This window comes from Molothrus ater, chromosome 9, assembly GCF_012460135.2.
Source record: "Molothrus ater isolate BHLD 08-10-18 breed brown headed cowbird chromosome 9, BPBGC_Mater_1.1, whole genome shotgun sequence".
Lineage (NCBI taxonomy): Eukaryota > Metazoa > Chordata > Aves > Passeriformes > Icteridae > Molothrus > Molothrus ater.
In genome coordinates this window covers 17,984,420-17,997,247 of record NC_050486.2, presented here as the reverse complement: position 1 = coordinate 17,997,247, position 12,828 = coordinate 17,984,420, and the positions used below count along the sequence as shown (strand labels likewise).

At 42.6% G+C, this 12,828-nt stretch overlaps 1 protein-coding gene across 12 annotated transcripts in view; it reads left to right on the top strand.

The window, feature by feature from the left end:
• Positions 1-229: 229 nt before the first annotated feature.
• Positions 230-12,828, top strand: part of ADGRL2 (adhesion G protein-coupled receptor L2) — a 157,672-nt gene continuing 145,073 nt past the window's right edge. For 4 of the 12 annotated variants that reach the window (XM_036387530.2, XM_054515707.1, XM_054515708.1 and 1 more), the window contains exon 1: positions 1,153-2,009. The gene's annotated coding sequence lies outside the window, so the exon portion shown is untranslated. Of the gene's footprint in view, positions 321-490; positions 552-1,150; positions 2,010-12,828 lie in introns of those variants that run through there. The other 8 variants (XM_036387525.2, XM_054515704.1, XM_036387521.2 and 5 more) reach the window with 5 other exon arrangements.

Below are 12,828 nucleotides of genomic sequence, written 5' to 3'. Positions count from 1 at the left end.
AAGTCTGAGCTGCTTTGACCGCGGCTGTCGCTCCCTCTGGTCAGCGCAGCCCCGGGCGGGCGCGGAGCGTGGGACGCACGCACGGCACTCGCCCCCCGCTGGCACCGGCCCTCGCTAATGCCCAGCTGCTTCTCCCTGACCTTGAGAGCTGGGAACTGCCCATGTTGCACATCCCCAAAGGTCAGAGCGGATTCTCTCAGTGTTTTGCATCCATACAGACGAGAAACACAACCCTACAATACCAGACCTGGTTTCTAAGAGCAGATTTTTGGGAAAACGCAACAACGCTACTAGACTGCGTTTTGCATCCGAGCACACCAGTGAGTCAACTGAGTATCCTTTAAATCGTTTCCAAGTGCTGTTTACCCTGCCCTGACATGTTTTCCCTAACGCATCGCTGTGCCTCGGCGCGCCGTCCCTGCCGGGCAGAAGCCGGGCCATGTCAGTGCGAAGGGAAGAAGGAAAGGACCAGCGGAGCCGTGAAGGCGCTGCGGTGCCGGGACTCCCGGTCTTCCCGCCCTGCTTGCCCTCTCTCGCTGCTCGCCCAGCCGGTGAACGATTTTTGGGTGATGCCGGGGAAGGGGAGGCGGGGAACAGGCGCTGCGGTGCGGAGAGCCGGCCCGGCGCGGCGAGCCCAGCCGGCCGGGCAGCTCCGCTCGGGCCCTCGCACCAGGCGGGGTGCGCGGCATCGCTGCGCGGTCGGGCACGGGCACGAAGGTGCGGCGGGGACGCCTCCGGCCGGCCGGCCTGCGCGCCTGCAGCCGCCGCGGAGGCAGAGCGAGCGGGTGGCGGCAGGCCCGAGGCCCCAGGCCCGGCCAGCGCCGGGGCCGAGGCGCCGGGCAGGGGCGCCCAGCGGCTCCGCGGCGGCCGCGAGCGGCTCCGCGGCCGTGCGCGCCCCTCGGCATCCGCGGCGGCGGCGCGGGCAGCGGCAGCGCGCAGCCGGTCTGCGCGGCCTCCGGTGGCGGGCGGCCGCTATTTAGCCTTCAGCCCCCCATCCCCCGCCTCAAATGAATGAAGGGCGGGAGGGGGACTGAAAAAAAAACACAGGAAGGGGGAGATTTTTGTCCTTCGCCGATGCCGCTCTACGTGATAATATGTTTATATGATTAGCTGAGCCCAGGGGTGGGAGCGCAGGGAGAAGGGGTGGAGATTGGAGGGGGAGGAGGCTGGAGGTGACTCCAGTTCAGAGCCGGCAGAGTCCGTGTCAGGACTTGGCGCTCCCCAGCCGCAGACGGAGCGGTGCACGAGCACGGAGAGGCTGCCATACATTCATTGGGATTTTTTTTTTTTTTGGTGTGTATGTATTGCGTTTTTCCCATTACCGCGCGCGTTACTTGCTCAGCGCCCGATCTCCAGTCGTTGGCGGGGCAGCAGCACAGGGAGGAAGAGGAGAAAATCTGAGGAGGGGCCGGCCCCGCACTCCGCCAGAGGCCAGAATGTCATCCCGGGAGATGTGAATCCGGTCGGTGAGAGCGACAGAGACACGGAGGAGGGGGTCCATTGTAACATTCGAGTTGTTCTCCGCTGCCCCAGCTGCTGGCATCGCCTCCTGATCGCTTCACAGAAGAGACTCCCGAGGCTGGGCACACACACTGCACTGCGCCCGTCCTCCTCTCCATTTCGGCTTTTTTAATTTTTTTTTTTTTTTTACTGAATTTATTTCTTGTGTGCGTGCGTGCGGGAGCCTGGCTGCATCGCGCTTTTGCTGCGGAGCGGAGTGTGGGGAACTGCAGGAAAATGTTGACTTAGACCCAGAAGAGCCTCCCGGCCGGCTGCGTGGAGAAGAAGCCGCCCCTGCTCTGCGCTGCCCCAGCCCTCCGAGCCGCAGCGCCGGCTGCCGCCCGCTCCCGCCCCAGCCCACCGCCCGCCCGCCCGCTCCCGCGCCGCCGCCGGGGCCCCGGGACTAACTCCGCCGCGATCTCCCGCAGCCCCGCGCTCGGCGGGCTGACCCGGACCGCGGGTCCCGCCGGGGACACAGACCCCGGCCCGCCTTCGGCTCCCTGACATAGGTAAGCGGAGCCCCGCGCTGCAGCCTCGCCGCGCGTTCCTGCCGGCGCGTTCCTGCTCCCTGACTCCTGGATGTTCCCCTGCCGAGCCGCCGGCAGGGATGCACTTACTTTAGGCTCTGCCTCCCCTGCCGCTGCCGGCGGCGGAGCGCTGTGCCCCTCGGTGAGCCCGCTGCTCCGCACGGCCGCGCTCCGCCCGCGCGGAACGGCCGCGCTCCGCCGCCGCCCCCCCGCGCCCTGCGGAGGGACCTGCGGCAGCCGCGGCCGCCCCGCCCGCCGCCGCGGCCGCCCCGCCGAGCGCGGGGGCTGCGGGCCGGGGCCGCCCGCACAGCAGGCCCGGCGCTCCGCCGCGCGCCCCGCGCAGCGCGCAAAGTTGCACCCGTTCGCTAAATAATTACCTGTTGCGGGTGTATTTGTGTAACTCTGCCGAGCGCCCGGCTCCCAGCCCGTGCGGGGTGGGGGGTGCCAGTGGGAAGAGGAATAAATTACCCTTTGTCGGCTGTGGGGTGAGAACAACTTTTTGTTTTTTCTTTTTTTTTTTTTTCTTTTTATTTCTATTTATTTTCACATGTAGAAATCTGGGGCCATCTGGAGACAGAAAACAGTGTGTCATGAGGCACCGTTGCTGTGTCTGGCTCTAAAAATAACATCTTGTTGTTAGTCTGCGCCGGCCCTGCTGGGATTTGAGCGCGGTTTGTCAGAAAGTAAAGAGCTCTGCTGGTGCTCAGGTGTGTTTTCTTTGCCCAGAAATGCCCCTGTGCGCGACGGAAGGAATCCTGCGGAACAAATGTTCTGCTGTTTGGCTTCCTCAGACGCCCCGGCTCCCTCCTTTTGTTGCTTGCCACGAAAAGAGGTGCCATTTCGCATCATTCTGCAGAAATTGTTTGAATTAATGCAAGTGTGAATTCTTACCGTTTGAAGGAGGGTATTAGCATATCAAAGGTTTCTTAGCTCCGGCTCAATTGAGAAAACTTCAGCTTGTCTTCCATTTGCTTCCAAGAAGAGGCCCAAAGGGCAGTGGGAATTGTAAAGGGGTAAAATGGGGAGGTGGATTTGGGTTATGTTTCTGAACTTTTGCTGTTTTGCAATTATGCGAGTGAAAAACAAGGTCCCTCCGCTGCAGAGCCCTTGCAAGCGCTCGGACAATTCTACTCTATTGATTAATGGTTTGTTCCGAGCAAAAAAAGTGACCTTTTATGACAGGCACTGTGGCGTGGTTTCTGATTCCTCCTCTCTGGGAGGGGGATTTAGAAAGTGCTTTCTCCCGCGCTCTTGCTCTGGTATGGCCTAAACGTTACTGCGTGGAGGGATGAATGGGGAAGACCTTCTAATTACTTCAGAAAACAAATGAAATCTCGTAATAAAAGACCTCTTGGTTCCAGGCCTTTGAAACAAATATGCTTCCTTCCTTAATGGGTGGGTAAGCTGGAATAATAGATATTTTTATGGAGAGTTTTAAAAGAAGTTTTTATCACCACCAGCCATATGCTTCTATTTCCTTTTCATTCTAGAAAAAGTGAAAATGAGTAATTCTTGTAATCTCATTTAATCAGTGATACTGTGTTTACAAAGATAACCTAATTTGTGGTTAGTGTTACCCTATAATAAATAATTCTCAACCAGCTATGGCAGGAGTGCTGTTTTGGTGGCTGTGTAGAACATTTATCGCATTGCAAGTTCTTTTACGAGACTACATATTCATAGTTTTTTATTCTTTTGTTAGTATTTTCTTGAGTTTGAAAGGGGATGTGGCCTGGCCTACCCTTTTATTACCTTTGCAAATCAATATTCATAATCCAGCAACCCAAAAGCCAAGCAAAATCCAGTTATCCATCAATAAGTTGGGACCTTTTCCAGGGACCAGATGTTTCTTGGTAACTGTATTCTGGTTTATATCTCTGGCAAAAAAGAACTTCCTAAATTTTCCTTGCCTATTGCTTCTTTCCAAACCTTTTACTTGAATGATACAGATACTAAAACAGGTATTTTGTGTTTTTAAAAAGTTGGGTTAAGTCATTGATATGTAACATTTGGTCTGTAGTTTGGGTGGGTTTGTTTGTTTTAGATTTTTCTTTCTTCTGATTCACCATTTGGGAAGTGTTTCTTTTACTGCCATGAAACTGATGTGTCTTTAGAGTAGGATATTCAATTTCAGGCTTCAATTTCCTTTCATGTAATGAAGGAACTGAGTATATATGGTATGTCTTGGTGAAAAACACTGCAGTTGATCAAGTATTCTGCTATTCTTCGATGGACACGGCTATTTGGGCATTTTGTAAATAGATGTATTTAGTGGTCCTAAAATTAGATAATTACTTTCAGGTAATTTCCAGCAGTTTATTTACCTAATGTCTTCAGCTGTCTGAAGTAGTACCTTTTGGTGGTGTAAAAGGAACATATTGATGTAATTGCCATTATCACACTTAAGTTGCTGTTAACTAGTCTGCTTTGAATGCAGAGGGCTATAAAGAAAGCGCATTATCCTTTCAGCTATTAGGGATAATCTAAAAATTGTCTTGGAAATGTTGTACTTTGGTTTATGTGACGGCAACCCCAAATTCGACAAATCTCTGACGGTAAAAAAGTAGTAAAAAGAAGATTTTCAGCATTCAGATGACAAAATTGGACCACTTAGAGAAAAATTAATGTGCTGCAGCAGCACTTCAGCTGCCATTTTCAATCACTGTGGGTTACTATGTGTTGGCAACAGTAAAAAAGCATAGACGTTCAGATAGCTCAGGGAGCTGGTGGTTGGGGGAATCAGGATGTTGAATCATGTGGGGTAGAACAAACCAATTACTTCAGGTTTTGACTTGAGAATTTCCAGTAAACATTTTTTTTTCTGGCTTTTGGCTCCCCTGCTCATTAATAGACCAACATCAAAGCAGGCAACCAAACTTCCAAATGTTATAAAAACTAATGTAAAGATACAGATCTCACATGTAGTCTTGCAAGTCTTAATTTAAAACAAGCAGTTGGAGTTTTTATTGCTGCAATTTTCACAATCAGCAGAGACATTAACACCAGGCTTCTGGGTGTTTCCCTTCTTAAAATGAGCAAGAGGAAAGCTTTAAAAAAACCAAAGTGTGCTTAGTTAGTTCTTATTTGATCACTTCAGAAGCTTTCTCAATGTTTTATTTATCTCTTACCACTTTGAATGTGTAAAGTCAGGAAAGGGGGTTTCTCAGGAATCCCAGTCTCTAGTAAGGGAAGCACCTTATTAAAGTTTAAATAAGCAAGGTAGTATAGTCTTAGGAGTTTGTAGTCTTTATGGTTAATAGTATGTAATAATATGGTTGGTTTTATTCTGGAAATGTGATATGTAGACGTGGCATTTTGATGAATAGATATTTTTTAAATCGGAATAGTTGTGATAAAGAAAATTTCATGTAGTTTTGAATTACAGCTTTTTTTAAGTCCATAATTTTCACTTAAAGGTTTTGGAGAGAGAAATCTCTAGTTAGGCAAAATATTTGTCAAAGTTTTATTTGAAATACATTTATAGATAGTGTGTGATAAATTCATGTAAATTGTAATAACCATACAGTAGAAAGCATTGTTTGACATCTAGAGAGCACAGAAACACAATCATAAATTTTTACTGAAATTTAGATTTAAATTTTATGTATTTCCAAGCCCTTGCTCATCCTCTGTCCACCCAAAATGTTGACATACCTGTAAGAAAATACTGTTACCTTGTACTATGGCTCCTGCTGGGGATTGTGCCATGCCTAATATTAATGACAAATTACCTACCAGTAACACTTTATATCAAAAATGCTCTGTGATTCCTCTGCATTTCTACTAAGGAATATCTGTGGATGGCTGATTATACAGGAACTGGAAGCAGCAAATAGTGATTTTTACCTCTTCAGCTGCAAGTGCAGAAGTTAAACTACGTGTGGTGTGTAGTGGGAGCCATATCCATGCACAGGTAGACAAGCAGTCACTTCTGAACCACAACAGTTCAGAGCACAGGCCAGTGAAATTTGTAGTCAGTCATATTACTTGGAGATGTCATATTAAACAGACCCTTTCAAAGCATTTTTTAGGATTGATGTTTATGATGTACAAAAGTGATTTGAAATTGTGAGAAATTTGCCTCCTTAAGTATTTTTGTGCAGCTTTTAAACTTAAAAGCTGTCTATTATTTCTAAGAACACCCTTTGAAACAAGTAAAAAATTTTAACCATCATGATTGTAATTGAATGTCAAGAAAAATGGAAAGACAACAACCTTTTAAGGCCATTCTCAATACTGTTAACAATCGTGTTTAATATTTAAATAGTTTTCGAAGATAGCTGCATTTTGTTTCCAACAGTTTTTAAAATAAAAGTAGCAGATGGTTCTGGAATACTGGTAACTTAGATATACCTGGTGTAGAAAATACTTCTGGTCTTTATTTAGCAAATGTGATTCCTTTTAACATTCTTCATTTAAAAGGTGGAAGATGACAGACAGGCTTAAAGCCCTCTTCAGTTGGTAATTTTCTAGGAGTTCATGTTTCTTTCAGCCTGTAATATACAAGATGTGTTTCTACAGCATGGACTGGGAAGATTGTGTCGCTTAATATCAGCAATTTCGCTATAGAAATACACTTGCTTAGGGAGTGCTGCGATCTGACAGCATTCTCTAGATGCAAACTGATAGTTAACTAGAAATTGATTCCAAAGGGAGGAAGGAAAAAAGTCTTCAAATTCAGAATCATAGCACCTCCAAATTATGGATTGTTACATTAAATGGAGCATTTTATGGGTTTTAGAAGAATATGTAATATGCATATGCCATGAATTCATTCTTTCTGATTTTCATGAGGTACTCTAATGATTCAACCAACTCTAGCTTGCCATTTACCCAAATTATTTAGAAATGCAGGATAGTAAAAAGCATTGCAGCCTGACTGAAGCAAGCACAATGCTCAACACCTGCAGGTAGAGTGCAGTCTCTAGCAAAATGCTGTTGATTGTTACTCTGGTGCAAAGCAAGCTTAAATATAGTTTGCTTAATTACAACAAAAATGCTTTTTTATGAGTAAAATATTCCATGTTTGGGGAATGTTTTGTGTGTTGTCTGCTAAGTAAAATCCCATCACACTTGTATACGTTTGTTCAATTATCAGAGCAGCTAAGAGGAGGAAAAGAAATCAATTTACCCTGAAAAGCACCAGAAATAAGATTACCTTGGCTAGTAGGAACTTGCCAGCATTGTCTAAATTGCTTAATATTATCAAATGTTGCCATTTTTCATCTTCAATAAGAAGGATATTGACTATTCTACATGTCCAGGTCTGCTGTTTGTCTATTTCTTTATAAGATATAAGCATTTCTTATATTTATTCCTACAATAGCAGCTACAGATAAATCGGAGGATCTAACAATAACTTTATAGAATAGATGGAATAATACCATTCACTGGAGAAATAGTATTTACTTGAGATAAGTGATAACAACTAGTTTTTTCACTTGTTGTTCTCGTAACAGACAAACGTAAATACCTTAGCAGACATTTCAGAGTGAAAGGCGAGAGATAAAATGTAATTACTTTTCAGGGTGGCTCTGATGATGCCCATGTTCTTGTCTGTAACAAAAAAAAAAAAATCTTTGCTTATCACCTCAGAATATGAAGGCCATTGTTACTTCTCAATATAAAAATACTTTCTGATTTCTAATGTTGACCTCAGTATTCATCTTTAACTCTTCTGTGTAAGCTGGAATCCTTATAACCATGAATTCTAGTTGCTGTTATCCAACGGAGCATTTAATAGAGCACCTAATGGACTCTGCTCCTGTATTTTTCTTGAATGCATAGCATCTTGCTTCATTCAGTTACCAAAACTAACTTTGCTACAAGGACAGGCAACACGACAAGTTAGAATCAATGGACCATTTGTAGGTCACAAAGTCAGTTTACTGGAATTTCAGAGGAAACTGGTTGAAAAGAGAGGACAAATGTCACTTTGAATAGAGATGTTTAAATCAGACTTCTGCCTTAGGGTAAAATTTAGGTCTGTTGTAGCCTAGATGTAATGTCTCCCTCTACAGAGCACAGCATTAATCATGGCTTGACAAGTGATCATGGGCTGAGAGAAATAGGGCCTGTCTTGGTTGTGTGGTTATTTTTTTTTCTAATCTTAATCTCTTAGGAGCACATTTTAAACACTAACATTTACACAAAAAGATTTAAGTATCAATGTCTGTGTTTCAGTAGTGAGAGTAGCTAGCTTCAGAGAAAAATCTAGTTAGAGTTAATAAGAAGCTACTTGTATTTCTTACGTAGATTCAGTATCAGGAATATTTTCCTTTTAACATAATGCAGGGCTTTTTTGTTCTAAGAGATTTATTTTATGCCATTTCCTCATACAAATATGGTAGAGTCTCGGTCTCCCTGTTTTGTTCCTTGGTTTACTAAATAACTCTAAATCTTCTTTCTTTACCATTGTTTTACAATGTGTTTATCACCCAAGAAAGATACTTCCTTTTGCAAAACAGGCAATCTAGGGAAAAGGGGGAGCAGTTTTTCTAAAATGTAACACAGATGAGTGGGTTTTTTTACTATGTTTATATGTTAATGATGTGTTACTTTATGGCAGTGGGCTACAAAACTGGAATGAAATAACGTGAATGAAGAGTGCTATTTAAGATCCCGAGTTCTGATACCGTACAAATTGTGTTTAATAGTTAAATAAGGGATGTCTTGATTCATAGATAGGTGTGGGAGTGCTTATACATTTTATGGTAAAGAAGAGAATTTTCCCATTTCTTGGGCTTTTTTGCTGCTTCCTGTGGTGGGGGCAGTGTGGGAGCATCCAAGCACTGGGTGTGCACCAGTGCTAGAGAGGTGCAGCTCCTTCACGGAGGGTTACATTTGTGTCAGCAACTGTTGGAAAAATAGATAATATCAGTAAAGTAGCAGCAAAACAATTTATCACTGGAGAATGATGCTTTAAAAATTAGAGTACTTCTGTCTATCCAGTTGCCTGTGGATGTGATAAAATCCCCAATCTCTCGTTCAGGTTGAGCTGCTGCTTTCCTTTGTGCCCTCTGTTGGTGTTTTCCCATCAGTCGACACCTCACGCCGATTACTGCTCTGAATCCAGATGACAGAATAATAACGCCGATTACTGCTAAAAGTTGTTTCTGGCAGCTGGGGAGGGGATGACCGACCTTGTTCCTGACTATCAGACTTGCTCTGCTGTTGATGGGCTCGGGTGTGCATAGGGAAGAGAGCCTTACTGTGAAATCAGTGCTGCAGTGGTGGAGAGCGATCACATGCCAGAAGGAGACTTTAATTCACTTTTCTATGTATTCTCTGTAATTTTTTACAGCATTGCAGTCTATGCCGGGGTGAGCAGTGTTCAGAAACAATTCCCTCTCAGTAGGCAGCGTTGCTTTTAAATAAAGTGACATTTTAAGAAAATATCTCTGAGAGCAAGTTCTGCTGTTGACTCTGCATTTCTCTGGCAAATTCCCGATGCCTGTGTTGATGGTAGGCAGAATTCTTTTCATCTGATCCAGGCATCCTTTCATTAGACTATTACACTATTTTTAGACTGTTTCAATGTGAAGTGACCAATTTGGAAAAACCTGCTTTCCCAGAATGAATAATGATTGAATCTTCATTTTGAACAAAATGAGTGTTCTACAGAAGACTAATTCATAACTATTGTGATGGCAGTGTCTCCAGCAGCTTTTATATGCTTTAGTCTAATAAGTATTTCTTAAATGCAGTCTGTCAATTGGTGAGGGTGGTTCTTGTGTAAGTCAGTATGAAGTGCTTAGAGGAGAGAAAGTGCCTAAGCAGTGGTGGATTCCTGGTTGAGCTTCTGTGCCAGGAACACGGGTGTAGGCTGAGAGTTGTTTTGAAGAGAGAGGGGAGGTGCAGGCTGACATAATCTGAAATTGAGAAGAAATCCTTTTGCCCTTCAGGCAGTAATGTTACCCGTGCTTGAATAGAGCGTCATCTCTCCAAAAAGTTGATGGCTTTTTTTTCCCCTGCTTTCTTTATTTCCTCATTTGAGCAGGTGTATAATAGTATCTCATAGTAACTGGTTGATCCAACTGTTAAAGATATTCCAACAGCAAAGAAGAGCTCTATTTGCAGCAGTCTCATCCTCTTGAACTGAACACCCAAAATTTGTCTTATGTTTATCCTATGTAATGGTGAAATATCAGTACTGAAATGGCTGTGTCCTACTGAAATAGGAGTACTTTTCTCCTCTTTTTTTTTCTTTTTTTTTTTTTTAAGATGATATTAAAAGCTTGAAGGGCTGTATTTTGGAATTTATTTTCCCAGTGAAAATTAAAGTTGACACAGGGCATGTGTGACTTTATGCCCAATGCGTATGCATTCATTTTATGAATGTTCTTCATCAGTCTAAGGGCTCACTTGCAGAAAGTGAGATTTTGCTCTGCAAGAGAAACAAAACCACAGGCATACATTTGTTCTCGCTGTGTGAGAGGAGAAATTAATGTTGCCTGATGGCTTCCCAGTTTTTTGGGTGTGTGCTAAAGGTTAGATAGGATGAAGGCTTAATTATGATGTACTTAATATTTATAGCTTCATTCACTGAAGCTTTGTCCCATTTGCATTGAAGGGATTTTTATCTGGAGAGCTCATCCCATTACGGCAAACAAACTTGAGACATTTGAAGGTAAGGATAATGTCTTTTGGGAGAAAAGCAGTTTACTCCCAGTTGGATGAAAACTACATTGTTACTTCATGATTTGATTTAAATTGATAGGGATTTTTTAAAAATATATATAATTTAATTTTCAAGATAACTTACCATTCAGTTCCATTGCATTTTAAACTTTGGTGGAGTGCATGTGTAATTGTATCCAAAAGTGACATTAGGTTTTTCCTTCTAGCAGTAAATAGAATGAAGGAATGCTGCTGCTTGGTTGGTTTTCAGTTAGACAAATGCATCAGATAGGATGAACTTGTTTTACTGTTAGGGGTGGTCTTTCTTTTTTGTTTAGCTCTGGATAAACAGAGCCATTTTTAAATTTCTTTCTTTTTTTCTTTTTCTCTTTTTTCTCTTCTATTTTTTTCTGCATGGAAAGCATTTAGATGACTTTGGAAAAAGACATTTGCGTGACTTGATATAGGAAAAACTAAAGCTTAATGTTTAACTTTTCTGAGGAGACAAGAAGAGACACAGAGCTGGGAAAAAAGCAGAGAATGTTTCCTGTGTTACCTCCTTATGCTGGATAACATCGCAGAAGGATTTCTGGGAGAGTTTCTTTAAAATGATGACTGATTATTTGGTTTCCTATGCCGGCTGTCGCCCACATTTTTCACATATTTTTGCTCATTCTTATTATTACCTGCAGAGGGAGCTTGTATATGAGATAATCAGAGTAATCAAGGCATTCAGGGCTGAATTGTTTCCAGTAAGAACAATTTCATTTCACTGTGCCTTTTCTGTTATGCAGAGCAGAAAGATTCTGCAAGACAGCTTTTAAAAAGGCTGTCCATCAGTAATGGCAAATTGCAGTGGGCAAATATTTTAAAATATCAATAAGCACAAGCCAGCTTAAAAAAATACTTCATATTTTAAAGAAGTGCCTATTAATCAGAAGTTTAAAAAACAATCCTTGCCGGTCGAGGTGCGAGAGGACGGTTTTGGTGTTCTGTATGACAAGAAGCAGATTTTTGTTGCATAAACTGTCTTCTCAGATTCTAAAAATGTCATGTCAGCATCAGAGAGACAGCAGAGTGCTTTCAGGTCTTCGACACATCTCATGCAGAATAGTAGCCAAAAAGCAGGAGGTAAGTATTTCCTATGTACCCAAGCAGTGTTATGGAGCATAATCAAGGTGACTGCAGACGAAAGGCTAACTCTTAATTTTGTTTTTTTTTGCTATTTAAAATATATAGAAGTGAATGAGTTTCATCCAAATTGAGGAATTGATACAGTCAGGTTGTAAAGCAGGCAAACAGTTGTAAGGATTTCTGTTTAAAGTTTAAATAAATGCTGACAACAAAGAGCAAGGAATGTCTTAACCCTAAGTTTATTTGTATATTGTAACTTAAAATCTAGCTTGAAGAATCAGAAATTTGTACTTTAGGTAGTAATTTTTCTTTAATTTAGCACAAGGAAAAAAATCATCCGGTGTATTGCAGTCTTCATAATTTGTATTTTAGTTATCTGGATAATGAAGGTGTGTGATCCTTCAAAAAGTTACGACTTCAAAGAAAAAAATAATATATAATACAGTTTCGCTTGCTGAGCAAGAAGCATAATAGATGGTACTTAGATTTATTCTGTACTTGTCTCTGGAAAAATGGTGGCAATCATTTTACTTTAAAATATTTCAGTAAACTTAAAGATGATTTGCTATGATACTGTTAGGAAATAAAGCAGTAGGTATGCACATTCCATAAAACAGAAACAGCTTTCTGTAATATGCTCTCCTGTAATAAATCTGTGGCATAAATCGGTCAGAGTTGATTTTTTTCTTTTTTGTTAGTTTAAATGAAGAGAACTTTAAAATTAATATACATTCAGCCTAATGTGATCTTAGGGGTTTAGTTTGGATTCTCTTTTTAAACATCGGGGAAGATTTACCGTATCTAAAAGAGTAGTAACTGTCTCAATTTATTACTTATACCGGCTAATCCTTTCTAATGTGAAAAGTCAGCTTGTTATTGTAACACCAAATGGCTCTCTAAGTAGGGAAACAGTTAAGTAGATCTCCTGTAATAGGTTGTTGTCTAATAAAGAGATTTATGGTATTGGCAAGGGCTATTGTATAGGTATTACCCTCTCACAGCATGATCATGTATTATCTTAACAACTCAGTGCCACGTTTATGTCGAG